The sequence below is a fragment of the Heterocephalus glaber genome, unplaced genomic scaffold (assembly GCF_053883595.1).
Source record: "Heterocephalus glaber isolate CG9 unplaced genomic scaffold, H.glaber_assembly_v1.0 deba00001608, whole genome shotgun sequence".
Lineage (NCBI taxonomy): Eukaryota > Metazoa > Chordata > Mammalia > Rodentia > Bathyergidae > Heterocephalus > Heterocephalus glaber.
In genome coordinates, this window is record NW_028258379.1 from 6,324,016 (window position 1) to 6,345,664 (window position 21,649).

At 37.2% G+C, this 21,649-nt stretch overlaps 1 protein-coding gene and 1 long non-coding RNA gene across 2 annotated transcripts in view; one reads left to right on the top strand and one right to left on the bottom strand.

Moving 5' to 3' along the window:
- Positions 1-4,113: 4,113 nt before the first annotated feature.
- LOC110346729 (uncharacterized) lies at positions 4,114-21,647 on the bottom strand. The gene is made up of 2 exons (XR_015445003.1): positions 20,777-21,647; positions 4,114-4,268 (listed from the first exon to the last, which is right to left on the bottom strand). It is a non-coding gene; the product is annotated as an uncharacterized LOC110346729 (long non-coding RNA).
- Positions 8,772-21,649, top strand: part of Fut8 (fucosyltransferase 8) — a 368,007-nt gene continuing 355,129 nt past the window's right edge. The window contains exon 1 of the mRNA XM_087195286.1: positions 8,772-9,267. The gene's annotated coding sequence lies outside the window, so the exon portion shown is untranslated. The remainder of the gene's footprint in view (positions 9,268-21,649) is intronic.

Sequence of the window (21,649 nt, forward strand, 5' to 3'; positions counted from 1 at the left end):
CTGACAATGGACTGAAACCTCTACATACTGTGACCCAAAGTATACTTCTCCTCCCTCAAGTTGTGATTGTCCAGTATTTTGTCTCAACAATAAAGAAAGTAGTTAAGACACCTACTAGTTACACTAAACTTCTCAAAAGAGTAATCTACATTCCCTCTGCTTCCTTCTCTAATATGACTCCTGGCCAATTGCATCCTGGATTCTGCAGATACTAGCACTGCTTTTCCAAGATCAGTAATCACCCATGCTTGCTTTGGCAGCACATATACTAAAAAAGATCAGTCATCACCTCCTAGCTACCAAACAGTGGCCTCCATGTATTATTCTTCTGCATGTCTGTGACATGTGATATACTTATTTATTCTCTTGATAAAATTCTCTTTATTGCCTTTATCTTTATCTGCTACTTTTATTTTCTGTGCTATTTATCATCTTCTTGTCCATTCCTCAAATATTGGTATCCTCAAGTGTCCATTCTTGGCTGCTTCTGTTTTGCTCTGGGTTAGTGTTTCTCAATCTGTGTGCACCTAAGGATCATCTAGGGGACTCTTTAAAACTACAAACCCGCACTGAACGTTGCGATGTAGGCCTGTAATCTTAGCATTTGGGAGGCTGACACAGGAGGATCACTGAATTTGAGGCCAGCCCAGGCAGCATAGTGAGTTCAAGGCCAGCCTAAACCACAAAGCAAGAGCCTGTCTCAAAAACAAACAAAACAAGCATTAAATTCCACCAAATCATTAGATATTTACCAATAAATCAGATTTTTGATCTCACCCAGAAATAGGATTTAGGCTGGGTTCTGGCTTTATTTTTTTCCATTATTCCTCAAGTGATTCTTAAGTGTTGCTAAGATTGAGATCCGCAATCTAGAATATCTTTTTTATCTTCAGTTCTTACCTCATTCCTAATACATAGCTCCAATTTTCCAGCTCTTTGCCGGAAATCTCAGTCTGAGTGCTGTGGAGTGCCTCACTTTCAACACTTTATTTGGTTCAAATCAAACTCATTATGTTCCAAATTCTAAGAATCTCTTTCTTTGTATTTATGGGGCCACCATTTTCTCTTGCTCCTATGCTAGAGATCTAGAAGTCATTTTTAAAAGAAATCTCTTGTGCTTTGCCTCTCAATTTGTCAAACCCTATAGATTTTATTGCTGACTCATTTCAAATCCATTTCCCCTATCACCAGTCAATGCACCATTTTTAGGACCTTATTAAAACAACTTCTTTCCTGGTTTCCCTCCCTCCAGTCTCTTTTCTTTTTATTCTATTTTCCATGTATTAGTGGAAAGATCTTTCTGGAATATTTGATCTGATGGTAGCCATTCAAAAACACCATGGATTTCTCTTACCCAAAAATAGAGTCCAAATTCCTTAGTAAGGCTCTCACAATTTGGCTCTACTTCTCCAAAGCTGTTCTCCTCTGTCTTAGATTCCTAATGCTATTATGTTTTCCCAAATACAGTTCTCCAATTATGTGTTTCTCCAATCATGTGTATCTTCTTGTCTTTGCTTATAATATTCTGACTAGGACTGGCTTTAACTTACATGGCTCAAATGAAGGGACTATTTACAGAGATATGGTCAGGGTAAAGGGAAACAACACAAGTGGTTGATGTAGTTAGAGACTAGCAAAGTGGGAGGCACTTACCTTCTCCAGGTCCAAAATATCAAGGGAATGAAATAAAGTTTTCACAGCTCAATGAAGGCTGGAGCCATGGGAAAGTGGGCCATCAGTAGGAGCTATATGCAGTGTTGTAACCCCTGCCACAACCACACAATGGTCAGTGAAGAAACACACCACTCTCTCTCTTCTGACCCTCTCATCTCCAGCCAGTACTGTGTCTTTAGTTGGCCAAACTCAATCAGAAGCTATCCAACCACCAGGGATGGCTAGGCGAGGCAGTGTATTGGTTATAAAGTAAGATACAGAATGGCAGAAAATGAATGGTAGTGTTAGGGAGAGAGAAATTAAATGGAGAATAACCACCTAATTCTCTTTTATGTATTGTAAAATCCCTATTATCTTTTAGAACACAGTTGAAATGTCATATTTGACTTGAAGATTTCTCCTATTTTTCTACTCCAAGCTTCAGTTATTCTCTTACTCCTCTGTACTCTGTCAGCTGTTGTTACGTCTTTATTACTGCAGCTGTTGGTCTGACTTACGATAAAATTATTTATGTATCTGCATCCATCACTTGCATCATATTTTGTGTTTCTGACAGAAAAGGATAGTACTTTGTTTGGTGCAGTGTCTTGCAGGTAGCAGGCACTCAATATGTTGGCTGAATTTTAATTGTATTCTCATGTTATCGCCTGCTCAGCTTTCTGTCAAGGAGAATCACATAGTCTTCACATTTTTTAAAGCATTCCTACTTTTCATGATGGCTTCTTCTTTGGCCCTGCTTCTACTTCTTGTTTGATTCTTCCCTTTCTCCTTACCTACATTTTTAAAGTTAGATTCTTATCTGCAGTTTACCAACAGATTTTTTGAAATACTGGTATCACTGATCCTGGAAATGGTCTAAAAATTGCCATCTTTATTCCATAATCTGAACAGTGCTTGTAAACACAGTTTTTCCTTAATTTATGCATGCAGCAAGCTTAAAAATGAAGTCACAGAACCCAAATTTTCATTCTTCATTGGACTTTAAACTCTCCTGAATAGAAGTTATGCTTGGCTTAATATGTTTTGCATATAGAAAAATCTGCTGCTTCTATTCTTTATAATTATCAATAGCAAATGCAACTAACATATTTTTACTATGCAAACACTATTCTATATTGTTGGCTTGGATGCACATTTTATGCCTTTTTGCTATTTTTGTATAAAAAGGGTTATTTTTAAACCAAACAAAAAATATGAGTTTTATGTATGTGATATTGATAATGATAGAAATAATGGGAAAGTTATAATTATAAAATTGTAATTCCAGTAGCCATTCTGAATTTTCATTTGAAAAATTTTATTTTATTTAACTTGTGTCTTTTAAAAAAACGTATCTATTTTCCCCCTTAACATGCTCCTAGTTTCCTCCGCTTTCTTACACACATGGAGTTAAACAGTTATACTGTTTTAGTGTTTTTTTTTTTTTTTATGGTAGCAGGAATCAAACTCAGGGCTTTGCACTTACCAGGCAGGCACTGTGCCTGCTAAGCTACATTCCCAGCCCTGTTCTAGTGTCTTTATCTACTAATTTTATCACATGTGGCATGTCTGGGTCAGTTTGTATTAGTTTTTTTTTCTCATTATGGGTTTATTTTACCTGACAAATTTTAATTGGATTTCAGGTATTGTGAATTTCACATTGTTGGAGGTTGGATTTTCTTTTTTATTCCTTTGAATATTTTTGAGTTATGTTCTGGGATGCAACTTAAATCCCTGGAAGACAATTCGATCCTTTCAAGGCTTGCATTTAAACTTTGATGGGCAGAAGCAGAGCAGCTTTAGTCTAGGGATAACTTGGTCTCACGAAGCAGTAGCTTTCTAGTATATAACCCGAAGCCCAATGTATCAAAGTTTTTCCATTCAGAAGATTGGGAATGTGAGCTATTGCCATTCCTGTGCTGGCATCAGTACTTGTTCCTTCAGGGGTCTCTTGCATCTCAGGTAGTTTCCTCATGCACCAGTACTGAGATACTCAGTTTAGACTCAGTGGAGGTCCCTGCAAATCTCCAGAATACTCTTTCCCTTTGTGTAGTTTTCTCCTCTCTGGTAACCAACCAGACCAACTCCAGCTGTCTTATCCTCCCTAAATTCTGCAGTTGATCTCTTTGACTCAGGCAAACTCCAGGCTGTATTGGGCTCCCTTTGCTTGTTCTGTGGACTGGAATCTCTCCAGGCAATAAGCTGAGGCAATTATAAGTTCACCACATTTGTTTCTCTTCAGAGATCACTGTCCTGTGAAGCATGTTGTCCGGTATCTGAAAGCTGTTTATTTATTTTGCCTCATTTTCAAGAGTTTACAGTGCAGGGTAAATCAGGTCTCTGGTATTCCATTATGGCCACAGGAAAAAGTCTCAGTTTTGGTTTTCAAATTGGGGTTGGGGAAGAATGTTGAACCAATTTAGTGTTAAAAAAAAAAGTCAAAGTATGACCATAGCCCAGTCATTTATACTCTTCTTTATTTCATTTTCCTCATTTATAAAATGAAGAGGTTGGTCTATTTGATCATAAAGTTCATCTCTGCCTCTTGGGCTGGGGTATAGCTCATGATAGAGCGCTTGCTTAGTATGTCTGAGGCCCTTAGTATGTTTCCATTCCTAGCATGGAAGGGAGAAAAAAAAAAGAAAAATAAGTGAAAGAAAAGAAATTTATTCTCTGTCGCTTAAATCTCTTAAATTCTTTGATTCTATAATTCACCATACTTGTCTTTCCAAAAGGAATTGAGAAGTAGTGCCCAAAGTGAGAGATTAAAAAGTTACTACTGTGGAACTCCCATTTTACCAAAAAAGAACAGTTTTAGAAAAGAAGATTTGAATTTTAATCAATGAAGGAGTCATTAATTACAAACTTGATAGGGACAATACAAACCCCATAGCACATACACATTCAGTGATCAAATAATTTGAAGATGAGAAAATGTATCGGAATATTCTTAGTTTTATTATTATTTTTACAAGGCCTAGCCATAGTATATTGAACATAGCAAGTGTTCAACAAGTATTTGTTGAGTGGTACATGAAGTCGTCTTCATAAGAGGGAAAATTGAGAAGCTTCCACCATAACAAAAGTAAAAATCCATCAATATTGCAATTGAGTAATGGTACATCCATATAACATAATATGATATAACATTGAAAATACTGAAGCACAATATTATATGGAACAACTTTTAAGGATATATTGTTAAATTTTTTAAAAAGATCATTAGGTACAATTTTATTCTTTTTATCTATATATTTCATAAAAGACAAAATGAATTAAAAAAGCAGTGTGTATAATAGTATACATATATATACTAAGGCAAAATACTACAGTACTTGTGTAATCAGAGAATATATCTAGAAGGATATATAATTGGTGACACTGGAGCTTCAGAAGAGGAGGACTGGGGGATGATGTGGAAGGGAGACTCACCTTTTCTTTTATGCCCTTTTCTAGCCTTTTTATTTATTTTTTTATTATGTGCACATCATCTAGTTTTTTAAAATGCTGCTACTAGATACATATTTATTTATTCAATGAACGAACTGAACTTCTCTAAAAGGGTAGATTTCCACAAATAAGTCTGGGAAAACTTCTCCACCTCTAGCTGATTAAGTTTACAGAAGCCAGATCACTCACTCTACTATTTCCTCAGGAAAGCATAGGGCATCTCCATGGCTCTGATTAATTTCTTATTCCTTAGGAAAAGAATTATCATACTGGAAACTTAATTGGCATCTGGAATATAATGTATGCTTGAATCCCTTGTAAAGGTCCTAGGGGAGAAAGAACAAGGTTATTTGTTTCTAATGACCTTGTACACATTCTATGGCATTTAGTTAACCAGTTTCATCTAACCCACTATCTTTCTGGCATTCAGCAGAGCTACTAAGAAAGTACAGGGGGCAGGAGCTGGACAGCAAGGCTGTGTAATTCATAAGATGTGAATTTGTGGCCAGTTTGCTACTTTCAAGTGCTATAGGTGATGGGTACATGTGTATGGAAGAGTGAAATAACTACCAAGTGGAGATGCTACAGCATTTTTGTTTTAAGGAGATAGTTACTCCTCCAGCAAACTATCTTAAGAATGACTTCTAGACATAGCCTGTGTTCTTATGAGCATGTGATGTACTCAGGTAAAACCCACGCAAGTATTCCCTGGAAGACAGGGTGAGAAATGGGGAAACATATGTGCAAAGCCAAAATTACAAAATCCATGGCTCATTATGCAAGTCAGAAAAAGTGCTAGGATTTGCTATTATACATCCCCAAGGCATTTTTCCCTGACGTTTTTATCTGCTTTAAAATTTCTGGTGCTGTTGCTGGTTTTGAATTCCTGAAATGTCATTGTAGCAAGTAGCTAGTCGGTGCATGAAAGATGCCTGCAAGATCCAGCAAGCCAGTGAAAGAATAAGATTCATGACTTCAAGAGGCTATTTTGTCATATGAGAGGTTTATTATGTAGAAATCACTGTAACTCATGAATAATAGGAAAGAAAACATTGCTGTTGGGGGAGGGGCACGTTATTTAAAATGGAGTGTTCCTGGTAGGTTATAACTAGCAGGAAGAGTTGTGGTTCTTCTTTAACCTGAGCCATAGATTAACAATTTGCCAAAAGGGGGACTACTACTAGGATTGTCTGATTTAGCAAATAAATACTGTAAGGAACATCTAAGTTATACTTGAGTTTCAGAAAGCAACAAATAATTTTTTAGCTTAAGTGCATTCCATGCAATATTTGGGACATACTGAAAATGATTCATTATCTGAAAGTCAAATTTAATTGGACATCTTGACAATTCTAACAGCTACACAGAGTATGCAGTAGATACATGATATGTTGCTGTCTTTCCCTCATCTTTTCATTCCTTCGTCATGAATTGCTATTGACATCCTGCACACAGCGAGATCTAATAAGGGGTGCTGCTGAACCAGAACGGAGGAATATGCTGCACAGTGAACTAATTTGGGAATAACTGTGAGATAAACCTCCCACTTGCCCTCAAATAAGCCAGATAGAGTCACCCTTAAATAGCAAAGAAGTTTACCCTTCTAATTAGGGTATTAAAGGAAAGGGTGATTGCAGAAGGCTGGAGGGCTTGCAGAAGTTTTGAGCTGTGGAAATTCTTGGAATAAGTAAAGGTGGTGTTTCCATAAACTGGTGTGAGATGGAGAACACAGGTGTGAGAACACAAAGATAGTGATTATATTGTTTAGGTGGATTTGTTCAATGAATAATGGAGGGTCTTGGAGACCATGTTAAGGATTTTGTGTTTACTCCATGAAGCAATGGGGGCCCTCTAAAGGCTTCTGATCAGAAAATGCAGATCAGAGCTGTGCTTTAGGAATATTAATCTGGCAGCTCTTTAGTGAGGAAATGCTATAGATGATGGGTATTAGAGAAACAGTGAGGGAATTGCAAAAACGGTGGAGACAAGGTTATCAAATGAGTGTAGGTCCATGTGGCACCTGTGTTTGAATCAGAAAAGACACCGCATGAGGGTATGCAGCCCAGGGCACATGAATCGATGCTAAACCAGGGATTGGTTTTAGCTTCCCATTATCCTCTTGGCCAATACAGTAGTTGGTTAATTAACACTAGTGACTTAATGTAATAAAGATTTATTTCTTGCCCACATCACAGTCCAATCCCTATAGAATGGCTTTTCTCCTAGTGGACATTTAGGGATCCAGATCATTTCTATCTTACAGTTGGACCATCTAGAATATGTAGCCTCTAAGATCATCAAGGCAGGGAAAGAAAGAATTGGAGGTTCTTGTAGGGACGCTTATGATTGGGTTTGGAAATAACTCACATCATTGGCTAGAACCTGGATTCAACCTTACTACGAAGGAGGCTGGGAAATAAGCATAACAACTTGTGCTGCTCTATGACAAGAAAGCATTGGAAGATGATTGGAGGAGACTGTAGGGATACTAGGGGATATGTGTTATACACTTCATTCAATTTTCATTTTGACTATAAGAAAGGCATAATATCCTTTCTCTTGTGCAAAACACTGTGGAGATTTAATAAGCATGTATGTCTATGAATTTGGAAAAATATGAGTCATAAATACAGGAGAGACCTCTATTAGCTAAATCATCCATGCTACTGTGTCAGAGCATGAGCTATTCATATCTAAAAAAATTAAAATATATATATATATACACATACACATATACACATATCTCCAACTTAGCTTCTACCTGTAAAAATTTGTTCTATTTTATCTGTGTGTGACATTTGATGAATGTAAAACGTATCACAGGACTTTTGGGAGCAAAGTGGTAAGGGGCCATTGGGAGACAATGAAAGGACAAAAATTCTTTGTCACAAAAATAAAAATTATCTGGGTGCAAACCTGCTTTCCAGAGCCTCATTAGCCTATCTGTTGCTATGTCAAGCTCAGGGGGAACAAACACATTCTTTGTATATTCAAAGTAGCTCAGACAATCAAAATAGGCCACTAACCGATCAGAATTTAGGCATATTGCTGAATATCAGCCTTGACACATAGTCGAGAATACTAAATACAAGGTCATGAGGAATCATAACCATACAGAGTTTAAATAAATATTTGAGTCATCTTTATGCTGTTCATGTCTTAGACTTTTTGGATAAATCTAGATTGTAAATATTAGAATTAGTTGTTGGATCAACCCCCATTTGGTCAAAAAAATAATATGATCACAACACCATATCTATCTGGCAGGAGCTGGCAAGTGCATTCATTGTAAGTTGTGGGAAAAAACCAATTAAGCACATTTTTATCTTAGAGGCACATAAAATATTAAAAGTGAACAGATTACATACATTAGGCCCTTATTTTAAAAATGAAGATTATTCCTATAAAAGGAAAGACAAAGTTAATTGTATTTCTTCAACTCTGGAATGTGGATATAACTATATATAAGGTCTCCTATAATATTTTTAAAATATCTACTAAAAATGTATTAAAAGCTATAAAAACTCCTTGGAAAATATTTGCAAGATCTAATGACATTGCTTTTTTAGTCAAATACTTTCTGTTGCAATAAAATTCACTTTCTTCATTTATTCATTCACTCGTGCATTCAATTAATAATTAGTCAAATGTCTTTCATAGACTAAGCACTGGTATTCTAGACACCAAGGAGCCAACGGTGACCTCCATCTGGCCATGATTCTTTGTTAGGACATTTAGCTTGTTTTGTAAATGAAATATACTAAAGGATCTGTTGTGCTCATGTCCACATCGCCTTGTATTTATTTGAGTTTTGAACACCAGTGCCTTGAAGTAGTTTGGAACAGAAGTAATATCTGACTCAAGGCCTAGAGACCTATGATAATGGCTCAGTAAAGAGACATGCAAGCCCACCAAGATTTTCATCCCTGGAGAATGTGAGTCAAGAAACTACTAGAATTTACAAGTTACTATTGTGTCTGATGCTGTGAGAAAAAATCAAATTATAAGGGATACAAAATTATGAGCAAGAAAAAATAAAAAAGTAGAATAAAGAATGGAAGTGAAAGAGAAGAGCAGAAATTATGTGAAGAAGGAGAGAGAAATGGAGACATGGAGGGCCAGGTCTCCAGTTGCCTCAATATTCAGTGGTGCTTGGGCTGCAAAGTAAGTGTCCGTTCTTGTGTTTTATAAAAGTCTTCCTTTGTTTGAAGTAAATTGAGGAATTCTTAGTTCCTTGCTCTTTAAAGAGATCAAGTAAGTTATATGGTCTTCTCAGCCATTTGACACATAAATGTTAGAGCAAAAAAGATGAAGCATATTTTTTTTGTTATTACTATTATTGTACAGGGGATCAAATCCAGGGCCTTGTGCATGCTAAGCACGTACTTTATTACTGAGCTACATCCTGTAGCCCAGAATACACTTTAAACTAAATGATCAACCTTGAAATAAATACAAGTTAGTCCCACTTGACCTCCATCTGTGTGGGCTTACAAGTCTTGTAAATCATATAAGCACAATTTATAGGTAGTTGTTTTTGGAACCTTTACTCCTTTTTAAAAATATCAACAATTGTGTTTTAGCTTTACTCTAGAACTAAAATGACATTTAGGCTTTGTTCCAGGAAATCTTGCCAATCACTTATTTTGTTTGGCTTTCTTGGGTTCTGTTTTCATGTTATCTTAACTTTGGATTTAGATCAGATAATAATAATAGTGTCCACAAAGGCTTACTTTAGCTTAGAGTTTTTGTAGAGCTACAAATAGCCAACATTTATTGTGTGCTTACTCTGTATCAGGCTCTGTTCTTAAGAGCTTTACATGTAATAATTCATTTTATAGTTGCAACAACCCTATGAGATAGATAATATTATTATTTCTATTTTAGAGATATAAAAACATGAGACAGAGAGAGATACAAAAATTCTCCAGCTGGATGTGGTGGCGCATGCCTATAATCCTAGCACTTTGGAGGCTGAGGCAGAAGGATCACCAGGAGTTTGACACCAGCCTGGTTTACATAGTAAGTTCAAAGCCAGACTGAATTACATAGGGAGACACTGTTGTGAAAAAAAAAAAATTCCCCGACATCTTACAGGTATTAAGTGGTGAAGCAAAGATTCAGATATAGTTAGAATCTATATTCTGAACCATGACATTATATGGCCATGTTCTCATGGAAACTGTACAAGATCCTGAATAGCCAATGGTTACTTTTCTTCTCCTGCTGGCAGTTATATGGCAATGAAAATTAATTCATTCAATAACTATGCTACATAGTGATGATCAAGACAGGTAGGCAGGGTCTCTGTCCTCAAGAAGATGTTTTGGCCATTTGGACTTCTCTTAGTTTGGCTAGTCTTTCCCCTCAGAATCTAATTTTCCTTGGGTGAACCCATAAGATTTAAAGCTGAACAATGGAACTTTGGTGATTTTAGCAAAGTTTATTCTTGTTGGAACAAATGTTTGTAACACATTGACCATGGTAAATTATTATTTTCTGGCTGGAATTCTCTCCTCTGACCTTGTACCTATCCCTTCCTTCCCAAGTCCATACCTTTACTTTTGTTTTTTAATCTACAAATGTAGTACCATGTATTGTCTGTTACATTTAAGATTTTTTTTTTGTAGAGCACTAATGTTCCAATTGAATTCAATATTATTTACCAAATTACCATGGCATTATACTAATTGTATCAGGAATAGGTTCAGTGTGATGTAACAGAGAAACCTGGCTAAAGTAAGATAGCAGCCTGTTTTTCACATAAAATAATTTTATTTATTTATTTATTTATTTATTTGGTATCGGGGGTCAAACTTGGGACCTTGCACTTGTGAGGCAGGTGCCAGAACCACTGAGCTAAATCCCTGGCCCCTACATAAAATAATTTTAGAGATGAGAAGCCTAGGATTGGCATGGAAATGCCACAAAATTGTCAGGGACTCAGCTCTTTTCCACTCCACACTGTTATCTGCAAGGTCTGGCTATCTTTCTTGTTATCAAAGATCACCAAAAGAGTTTCAGACATTATATCCCAGGTGGAGAGAAAAATAAAAAGGGTATATCTCCTTCCTTTTAAGGAATTTTTTTGTTTGTTTGTTTTGGCACTGGGGATCAAACTTGAGTCCTTGTGCTTGTGAGGCAGGTGGCAGAACCACTGAGCTAAATCTCCAGCCATCTTTTAAGGAATTTTAGCATGACTTGTAAGTCATTTTGCATTAGATTTCAACAACCCAAATGTGGTCATATGGCCACTCACTGCAAGGATGACTAGGAAATATAAGATTTTAGCTGAGTTACAATAGATCATCTAGAAATCAGGACCTGTTATTAGAGAAGAATGACAAACTAGATATGGGGAGGTAATTTGAAGTCACTGTTGCAAGTACCTTACATATAGTTGTGATAAAAATTTATTGATTCATTTAAAGTTTATCATATTAAGTGGTATCCAGGGGATGAATGAAAATAATAAATGTAAAGGTTTTCACTTTTATTTTTCTACTTTATAGTAGTATAGTATAGCACATTATTGCATTAATTGTATCTAAAATAAAGTGACCTGGAAACAGCTTAGGCAAAATGGGGAATATATTGGGAGGATACAGAGAAATTGGAGAAAGAGACAAGTTTAAGGAGAAGGAAAGGCAAAAATTCAGCCTCTGGTCAAGAAAAACTGGAGGTGAGAATTTTGGGATAAAAAAGCCCCATGACTTGCCTTCTTTGGCTCCAGGTCCTTCCTTTGACTTTCTTCTTTCAATGAAGAATGGGTTTCTTCATTTGGCAAAAACTATATCCAAGCATATATCCCAGTTTTTATCTAGGCCAGGCTTGAGATGACCTCTCTTTTGAAGTCTAAAAATCCTGGAGGAATGGCTTCATCTCTTGACCAACTAGCTATGGCCAAGGGATGGTTAGCAGTAATACAGCTCCTTTGGCTGCCATCATGATAGAAATGTGGGAATGAAAGGAGCAGCTTCTACAGAAAGCTATAACAGTTATATAGGTGTTCAGGTCTATGGCCTGAATGAAATGAATAGTAAAGGAGAATGGGATCTGTCCTAATGGATAAAAATGAGTTAGCTATGAATAAACATTATTTAAGAAGATACAATATACAGAATATTTACTATGTGTTAGGCATTATACTAATTATACTACTTTTAATATATTTAGTCATTTTTTTCCTCACAGACCTAAGGACTAGGGATTATGATCCCATTTTACAATGAAAAGAAAATCAGAGTTCAAAGAGGTTAAGTAAGAAGGTCACATCACTAGTAAATAAACCTGTTTTAACTTCAAATTAATGTAATTCAATTAGCTTAATACCTGTTTTAACTTCAAAGTTTTTACACTGCCTCAATACTTCTGTATCTTGAGTTGGAAATGATGGTGATTTTTCTTTTTTCCTTTTTTTTCGAGACAAGGTCTTGCTATGTAGCCCTGTTGGCCTTGAATATTGTTATTCTCCTGCCTCAGCCTTCCAACTGCTGAGATTACATGTACCACCTGGCATTATTACAAAGCAATTACTACATGTCTTGCTCTCCGTTCTCCCATAACAAAGCTATGTGAACTTAATAAACTTTGTAATATCTCTGAATCTTAATCTCTTTATCTAAAAAGACTGGATTGAATCAAATTACACTACTTTCCCTCCCAGTAATGGAGATAATATTTATTTTATTTTTTGTTTTTTGTTTTCTCGGTTTTTTTGGTGATGGGGATCAAACTCAGGTCCTTGCGCTTGTGGGACAGGCGGCGGCACCACTGAGCTAAATCCCTGGCCCCAATATTTATTTTATTTCTGAAGGCAACAGTGTGAGCTATTATATTTTTTAAAAATTTTAACACATCCAATATTTTTGAGCACTTCCTGAGCTAGATCTGTGTTACGAACTATGATGTTATTAAAGATAATGTAGTTTCTGACTATAGTTATGGAGGAAATAAAGGCAAATAAAATTATTACTTTATATAATTAAAAGTCCAAGAAGTGTATCCTTTAGGAGCAATAGGAACATCGGCTCAATCATGTCTTCAAGGGTCATTCTTTGTCTCTGTCATCCTCAGTATGTTCACTTCACTTTAATGTTAGTGCCTCTTGTGGTTGCGATATTGTTGCCTATGGCAATCCAGTTTATAAGCTGACTTATTCATGCCTGGCAGAAGGAGAGAACTCCTTCCTTCTACATGAACTGAAAAATCCTTCCCTAAGTCTGATGGGGTCAATTTACTCCAGGAGCATAATGGTTTTCAGGTATATTCATCATTATAACAGTCTGGGAATATTTTGATTCTAATATGTGCCAGTGTGACATCACCTGGATTCAAGGTAATATTGCAGTGAAAAACACACCCAAACCTCAGTGGCTTCAACAACTAAGGTGTATTACTTACTCAAACTACCTGGGGGAAGGTGGTGGTAGTAGTGTGGGTTGCTCCTTTTTGTGCTTGTGGGGACCTTAGGCTAAGAGAGGCTTGATCATTATCAGCAATATTGGTCCTGAGGCTGGGGAAGAGTAAACACCATGAGGACTTATCCTGACAATTAAGTGCTCCACCTGGAAGTGACACATAGGAGGTGTGATCGAAAAATACAGTGAGTGTTTAAATTTATTACAGTAAAAGGCATATTGTCATCAATCCCTCTGAAATACTCCCCCTCCCTTATCCCATCATTTTTGCCACTCTGAAGCAGTTCTGTAAGTTTTGTGAGCATCTTTAGTTATTCTGCTGTAGTTAACTGAATGTCCCAAACTGATTCAAAATGGTTGCCTTTTATGGTCATTTTGACTTTGGGGAAGAGTCAGACGTTGCATGATGCCAGACCTGGTGAATAAGGTAGATGAGGGCACAGCATGTTTTCACAAGTCTGCTTTTCTGTTAGATGTCACTTGACAGTAGCATTTCTTGTGTTTTTACCACACCTTGTACAGACACTCATGTCCACCCAAACTCACTATAAACTAGTGTCTATAACTAGTCACATTGTCTATCCCAACTTCGAGGGAGAAGGGTGTCAGGGATGGCTGTGGGAAAGTGTAATCTTAATGCTTGGAAGGAGAAGGGAAGTTTCTATGATTCTGGGAATCTATTTACTGATTGACTCAGGTTAATTGAGTTGCCCTTCTATAGCTGGAGTTTAGGTGGTTATCCAAAACAAAACAAAACAAGCAAATAAAAACAAAAACAAGAAACTCTATTAATAAAGAAGGAAAAGGAAATGGATAGTGAATAACTCAATAGTGCCTAGAATATGCTATTTTGGCTCACTTAAGAAGACAGAAATTTCAGCCATGGAGGTAAGTCATAGAGAAAGAAAGTCTGACTAGTTTCATGAGCCTTTAAATCAATCACTTCTTTTACTCTTTTGATGGAAAAGATTAGGGTTTTTTTTGTTTTTTGTTTTAGTGGTACTGGTGCTTGAACTCAGGACCTTGCACTTTCGAGGAAGGTGCGGTGCCACTGAGCTAAATCCCCGGACCCGAGCTCTGGCTTTTTAATGAGTGGGTGTGGAGTTTCTACTTAAGGAGTTGGCTCAAAAATGACTTAAAACTTATTGGATTTGAATATAGAGACCATTTTTCCATATTTCAATTTGGTAGTTAATGTCAGTGGTGTGTTAAGCTGGCTAAGTTTGGTATTTCATTCATTTTTTTGTGGGTTTTTTTAACATTAAGTTTATTGGTACATTTTAGGTATAAAATGCAGTTACATTCATCATTGGGATCTTGTACCTTTACATGAGTATCTTGGTTCTTATTTTTTTCCCCATTCCCCTGCCCTCCCTTCACTCCCTCCACCCCTCCCTATTTACAAAGACTTTGATTCCATTTTTTTCACTTTCTCATATTTTTTCTTTTCCCTTCTTTCCTTTCCCCTACCCCTCCCACTTCCCCTACTCCTTTAGACCTTTTCTTTCTATTACAAAATATCAATTATACATTTTAAAAATTAAAATATCAAGATTTAGAGGACATTATCACAGATTTTACAGAATTTAAAAGGATATAGACAGCACATTACAAAAATCTTTGTTGAAATAAATTTGACAACTTCTAAGAAGTACCTTGGAAGACAAATTCATGAAACTGACTCTGGAAGAAATATGAAACTTGAAAAGCACCTATTAAAGAAAGTATATTCCTAGCTTGAAAACCTACCTATATGACAACAGCAGACTCATATAGATTTTAACTGATAAATTATATCAAACATTTAAAGCAGAAGAAAGAAGGAACAAGTCTCCCCTCATTTTAGGAAATCAACATTGTGCTAACACTAAAACTGGATAAAGATAATAGAAGTAAAATGTATGAACATAAATAAAAATTTGTTTACCAAAACAAACTATTAGAAGTCAGATCTGGCAGTATGTAGTAAGTGGTTTTATTATAGGGATGGCAGTGTTGGTTCAGCATTGGAAGATCCACCCCCATAAGTCATTACTTTAACAGAAAAAGGAAAAAGCCATATGATCCTGTCAATAGTGGCAGAAAAAATATTGAACTAAATTCTACAGCTGTTCATGGTAAAGGCTATCAGGAGACTAGAAGTAGAACAGAAACTTCTCAACAGATAAAAGACATGTATTCCGTACTTGCAGCAAAAACACCTTATATGAATTCAAACGTCTCCCCACCTTCCCTAAGGTGGGGAACAAGGGCAGATATGCCTATTCTTCCATTAAACTTTGAAACATAGGCCCAAACCAAAATAGTCTGGCAATAAAAATAAACGAATAGCATAGGATTGGCAAGGTAGAAATAAAATCTTTGTATGTAGATGAAATGATCTACAGAGAAAATACTAAGAAATCTCTAGGAGCCCCTAGAACTTGTATTTGAATTTAGCAGGATTAGAAAACACAAGGCATATATAAAAATTCAGATCTATGTATACTTGCTATAAAGGAAGGATTGGATTTTGAAATTTAAAAGTTATGTAGTAGAAAGGACCTGGAAAAGGAAAAAGGAAAAAAATAACAGTGTTGGAAGACATTTATTACCTAACTTTAAGACTTCCTCTAAAGCTACAGTGATCAAGGCAATGTTGGCGTAAGGAAAGACATATAGATCAATGGAATAAAACAGAGAATCTAGAAATAGAACCACACATATATGGTCCACTGATTTCTGAAAGATTATTTAACATTAACATTTTATAGAACATAAACTCAACTCAAGAGCAGAGGAAAAGATGTTTTCAACAAATGGTACTAGAAAACTTGGTCTCCGTATGTAAAAAATTAAGCTCAACCCTTTATTTCCACACATAAAAATAACTTGAAAGGATCTATGAACCTAAATATGAAAGGCTAAAACTATAAAACTTTAAGAAGAAATTATAAGGGAAAATTTTTATGAATTAAGGGTAGGCAAAAATTTCCTAGGATACAAAAAACATGATGTATAAAAGAAAAAAATTGATAATTGAGATCCCATCAAAATTTAGAACTTTAAAAGACATCGTTAAGAAAATGAAAAGTAGTCCTTAATCAGAACATATTTATAATACATTTAATCTATGACCAGAATATATAAAGAGCTCTTGGAGCTCACTGATAGACAACCCAATTAAAAAGTAGACACAAGAAGATGATAAATAGCCAGTACAGCACAAGGAAAGGTGTGCAACCCTAGAATCAGAAAAATACTAATCAGTACAATAACAAGACTGTATTATACACTCATTAGGGAGATTAAGTTTTTAAAGGTTTTAAAATCACAAATGTTGGGCTGGGGATTTAGCTCAGTGGTTCTGCTGCCCACCTTGCAAGCTCAAGGACCCGAGTTCGATCCCCAGTACCAAAAAAAAAAAAGAACAAATATCAGGTTAGTTGTTAACCAGTTAGAACTTTCTAATACTTCTCATGTTAATGTAAAATGATAAAACTTTCTTGGAAAACAATACAGAAATTTCTTTTATTACTGTTGAGAACCAACAGTTCTGTTCTTAAGTTTTTACTTAAGAGAAATGAAAACACATGTTCACAATAGATTTGTATATACAGGTTGACTGTCCCTTATCTGAAATTCTTGGGACCACAAGTGTTTCATATTGTGATTTGATATCCACTTGATCTGCAAAGAGGATAGCGCTACTCCTGCTTTTTTTTTTGGTTCATGTCCCATGGAGTATTGTTTTCCACTCTTTAACCTTCAGCCTATGAGTTTCTTTTTGAATTAAGTGTGTTTCTTGTATGCAGCATATTGTTGGATTTTGATTCTTGACCCATTCTGCCAGTCTTTTTCATTTGATTGGTGAATTGAGATGATTAACATTGATGGTTATGTGACTTTTTCTTTTTGTTGGACTCTCCCCCCTTTGCATTTAATTTCTTGTTGTGCCCAATGGAGTCATTCTGCTGTGCTTTCTGCGGTTGTGATCCTCACTGTCTTTTCCTAGGATATTGTTTAAAATTTTTTGGAGTGCTGGTTTGGTATTCATGAAAGGTGCTCTTTGTCATGAAAGTATCTTACTACTTCATTAATTTTGAAAGATAGTTTTGCAGGGTACATCAGTCTGGGTTGGAGGCTGTTTTCCTTTAGGGCTTGGTATACGTCACTCCAAGCTCTTCTTGCCTTGAGGGTTTGCGTTGAGAAGTCTGCTGTGATTCTGATGGGCTTTCCTTTGTATACGATTTGTTTCTTTTCTCTGCTTGTAGAATTTTGTTCTTCTGTTGGAATCTTAACTATTATATGCCTATGTGAAGATTTTTTTGATCAAGGCCAGTTGGAGTCCTATATGCCTCACTTATCTGTATGTCAAGTTCTTTTCCTGTGCTTGGGAAGTTTTCTGCCATCACTTCTGTGAACAGTTTTTTTATGTCACCTGCACTGTCTCCTGTTTCTTCATTGATTCCGATCAGTCTTATGTTAATTTTCTGTGCATTGTCTAGTAGCTGCTGGATTGATTTCTTATGGTCCCTTACTATTTTAAAGAGATTTGCCTTTTCCTGGTCACTAATTGCAATCTCATCTTCTATATCTGAAATTTTGTCTTCACATTGGCTCATTCTGCTGCGTAAACTTTCAATGGAGTTTTTAATCTCCTGGAAATCTGTTTGCATCTGTCTTTTGGATTCCATTTGTTTCCTATGTTGGGATACCATCATGTTCCTCAGCTCCTCTATTTTTTTTATCTGTGTCCTCTTTAGATTTATTAAGCATGTCTTGCACCATGGGCACAATCTCTGCTGTTATCTGAGAAATTATTGCTGATTTCATTTTTTTCAGATGCTGTTTTGTTGCCGGTTCAGGGAGTCCAGGTGGTTGAGTATCAGATTGTTCCATGTTGTTTCCCTTTGGGATTGCCCTAGGCGATCTGGAAGTCTGGTTTTAAGAGTTGTTTATGTGTCTTCGCATTTCAATAGATATCTTTGTTGAGGCAATGTTTTGCTCACCCAGTGGTCTTCAATTCTCAGCAAGCCACAGAGCTGCCTTTTCTCTGCTGCTCAGCAGTACACTAATTCCTGGGTCAGAAAGGTGGCCTTTTGTATCTCTGAGCTGACCTGTTGTCTGGGTGGGTTTCTGGCTGGGGCCTGTGCATACTTGGGATGATATCTAGATGTGCCACTGGCTAGGGCCCTTGTATAGCTGTTGTCTGGGAGGGTCTTTGGCTGAGGGCTGTTCACCCCAGTTCCTGTTTTGTGAGCAAGTTTCTGGCTAGGGCCTTGCACACTTTCTGATGGTATTGGGGTGAACCTCTGTCTGTTGCTTGTGTGCCTGTGCAGCTCTTTCCCAGGCAGGCCCTTGGCTTGGGCCGGTGTACCTCAGCCTCTGGGATCAGGGCGGAACACTGGTTGGGATCTGCTTGTAGCTACACTGCTCTGGTCCACACCACTGCCCCAACTAAGGTGTTCTGATGTGCCTTTATTGCAGAGATTTTCTTCACTTTTCCAGTGGGCTCTAATTTTCATCAAGGGGCCTGAGAGAGGCCCTCTTTCTGTTGTTCACTTCTACTCTTATCTTTTCAAGCTCAGAACAATGTCCTTCATGACCCCTGCAACACTGTGGTGTGGATTCAGGTAATGGCTCAGCACAGCCAGGGTGTATGTGTGTGTGTGTTTGTGTGTGCTGCCGCCCATGTGGCTCATCTCCTCGGTGCTCTGGGGTGGTGGTACGGCAGCCCGAGAAGCTCACCTCCTTGGTGCTCTGGGGTGGTGGTGTTTTTGTGGTTTTTGAGACAGGGTCTCGGTGTGTAGTTTGGACTGGCCTTGAACTCACTATGTATCCCAGGCTGGCCTCGAAACTGTGGCAGTCCTCCTGCCTCAGCCTCCTGAGTGCTAGGATCCCACACTCAGCTAAGTTTGTTATTTTAGAACTAATAACTACAATTTATCTGGTCCAACCCCTTCATTTTACACATGAGAAAACAGAGGTCTCAATGGGCAAAGTTCTTATTTCAAGGTCACACTATCTTGCTTGTAGTAATAACAGTACTACTTTTTGTATATTTTCCTACTAAATGGAATAGTATAAGTGAAATGTATTTACAGCAGCAATTATATAACAAGAATAATTAAAAGTCATTAAGAATGCTTCGAGAGGTGACATTCACTTGGTTCACACTGGTAGAAATGGAAACATTTCTAAACTATTTGCTAAGCAGCTGCTGTTGAGTCTCCTGAGAGTCTCAACCCCTCTATGAACCCAATTTCTCCACTGTAATAAGAGGATCTACCTCAAAGATTTGACTCAGGAATTTAATGATGGCAGTAAAGAGCTTAAGGACGGGGTCTTGTGCTCAGCAGTATTATACTTTGGGCATTTTAAAATTTATAGTCATGATAAAATGGTAGTAAATCTCAAACCAGTTTCTATATGAATGTTCATAACTTAGGAAATGTGGTAGCATTAAAGTTCATTAACTTTGATCTAGCTATTCTCTCAATAAAATGGTCACTCATACTCAAATGTTCATTTTGCCTTTCTTCCCATTGTGTAACAGGTGAATCCTTCTTGCCACACATCCAAGTGCCGGCAGCTCTGGTTTTGAGTAAAAATTGACCCAGGCTGACCCATAAAAGTAAATAATGTACTGACAATCCTATTAGTTCTTAATATAAGAGGTCACGGAGAATGTTCCATAGTCTTTTGTTCAGCAGAATTCATCTGTAATTTTTGGGTTAAGCAAAGAGAGGCCTAAAGCTCAGTCTGGTGAGGAAGGAAAGATAGGTACAGCACTTCTTAAGTAAACATCAGAAGCTGGGAGTGATGAGAGGTATAAGAAAATAGCTGGTGTGAGAAGAGAGAGGGGTCCCAACAGCAGAGAGGCTGGAAGTTGTGGACAAAGTACCTTTAACAGTGATGCTACTTTCTGATGGCCAATGATGCTTAAAACTATTTTGGGACGCTTCCTTGTCTTAAAATTTTTCCTGGCAAGAGAAAGGCCGAGTTTCAGGACCTTTTCTCTGTGAAGACAGCAATTTTTTTTTTTTTCCAGTGCAAGGGATCAAACCCAGGGCCTCACACACAGTAGACAAGTGCTTTACCACTAAGCTACACTCCCAGCCAAAGAAATGTAGTTTTTAAAAGCTGAGAGTGTTGTCTATACTGAAAGAGGCAGGATAAGCACTCCTGATACAAGTGAATCTTCAGGAAATTCATTATTGGCTTGCTACTTAACATGTAAGATTTGTTCTTTAAGGTTAACTTATACTTACTTCCAGTACTGGGATGGCAGCTAAATCCTGGCAAGGCACTAGAAAGGGGTCTGATAAATATGTGCTGTCACAGGTTGAGAACACACTGTCTCAAGAGAGCAGAGGTGAGACTTGCTGAAGAATTTGTTTCTGTGTATTGCAGAGACAAAGATATTCGTTATTTTAATATATTGTCCTCTACAGTGTATTAAGTCCTGGGTAAACTCCCAAAGTCTTTGGGCCAGAATTCTAGCTTTGCCAGTATTTTTGTGACCCTGGATAAGTCACTCTATTTTTCTCTTTTTACAAGGAGATAACAATCATAAAAATGACTGTAAACTACTTTCACGAGGTACTTTTTTAGAGCTGAAAATAAACCAAGGATATAAGGTCTGGCAAAGCCTCTCAGAACCTGAGCTGCTTCAGGACAGGGTTTTCCTTTCTTTTCTGACTCATCAGTGTCTTGTCTGTATCTCTGTAATACAGTTCCTGGCCTAGAAGGGAGTTTCAATAAATACTCTTGAATTTATGAACATTAGGCTGACTGCATTCTTGCCAGGGGACTGCCTCTTAAATCTCTTTTCTGTGAGCCTTTTAGTACTTTGTATCTAAAAGGTTGCCAGTATTTCCTCTTGGAATTAGTACTGACAGTGTTTACTTAAAAATAACGACCGGGCAAGCAATCGCGCTTGTTTTGAGGGCACCACTCTACCTTTTCACCCCGCAGCGCTCCAGTCTTGGGATCTGGGTCCGGAGGCTACAGGGAAGAGTTCGGAACGGGAAGCTCATTTTGCAGGCCTCTGATTGGTTGGCTCGCACTCCACTCACGTGGCTCGCGGCTCTGATTGGCCCCGGTGGCACCCCCCCAACCCCCCGTCCGCGAGTACTTTGTAA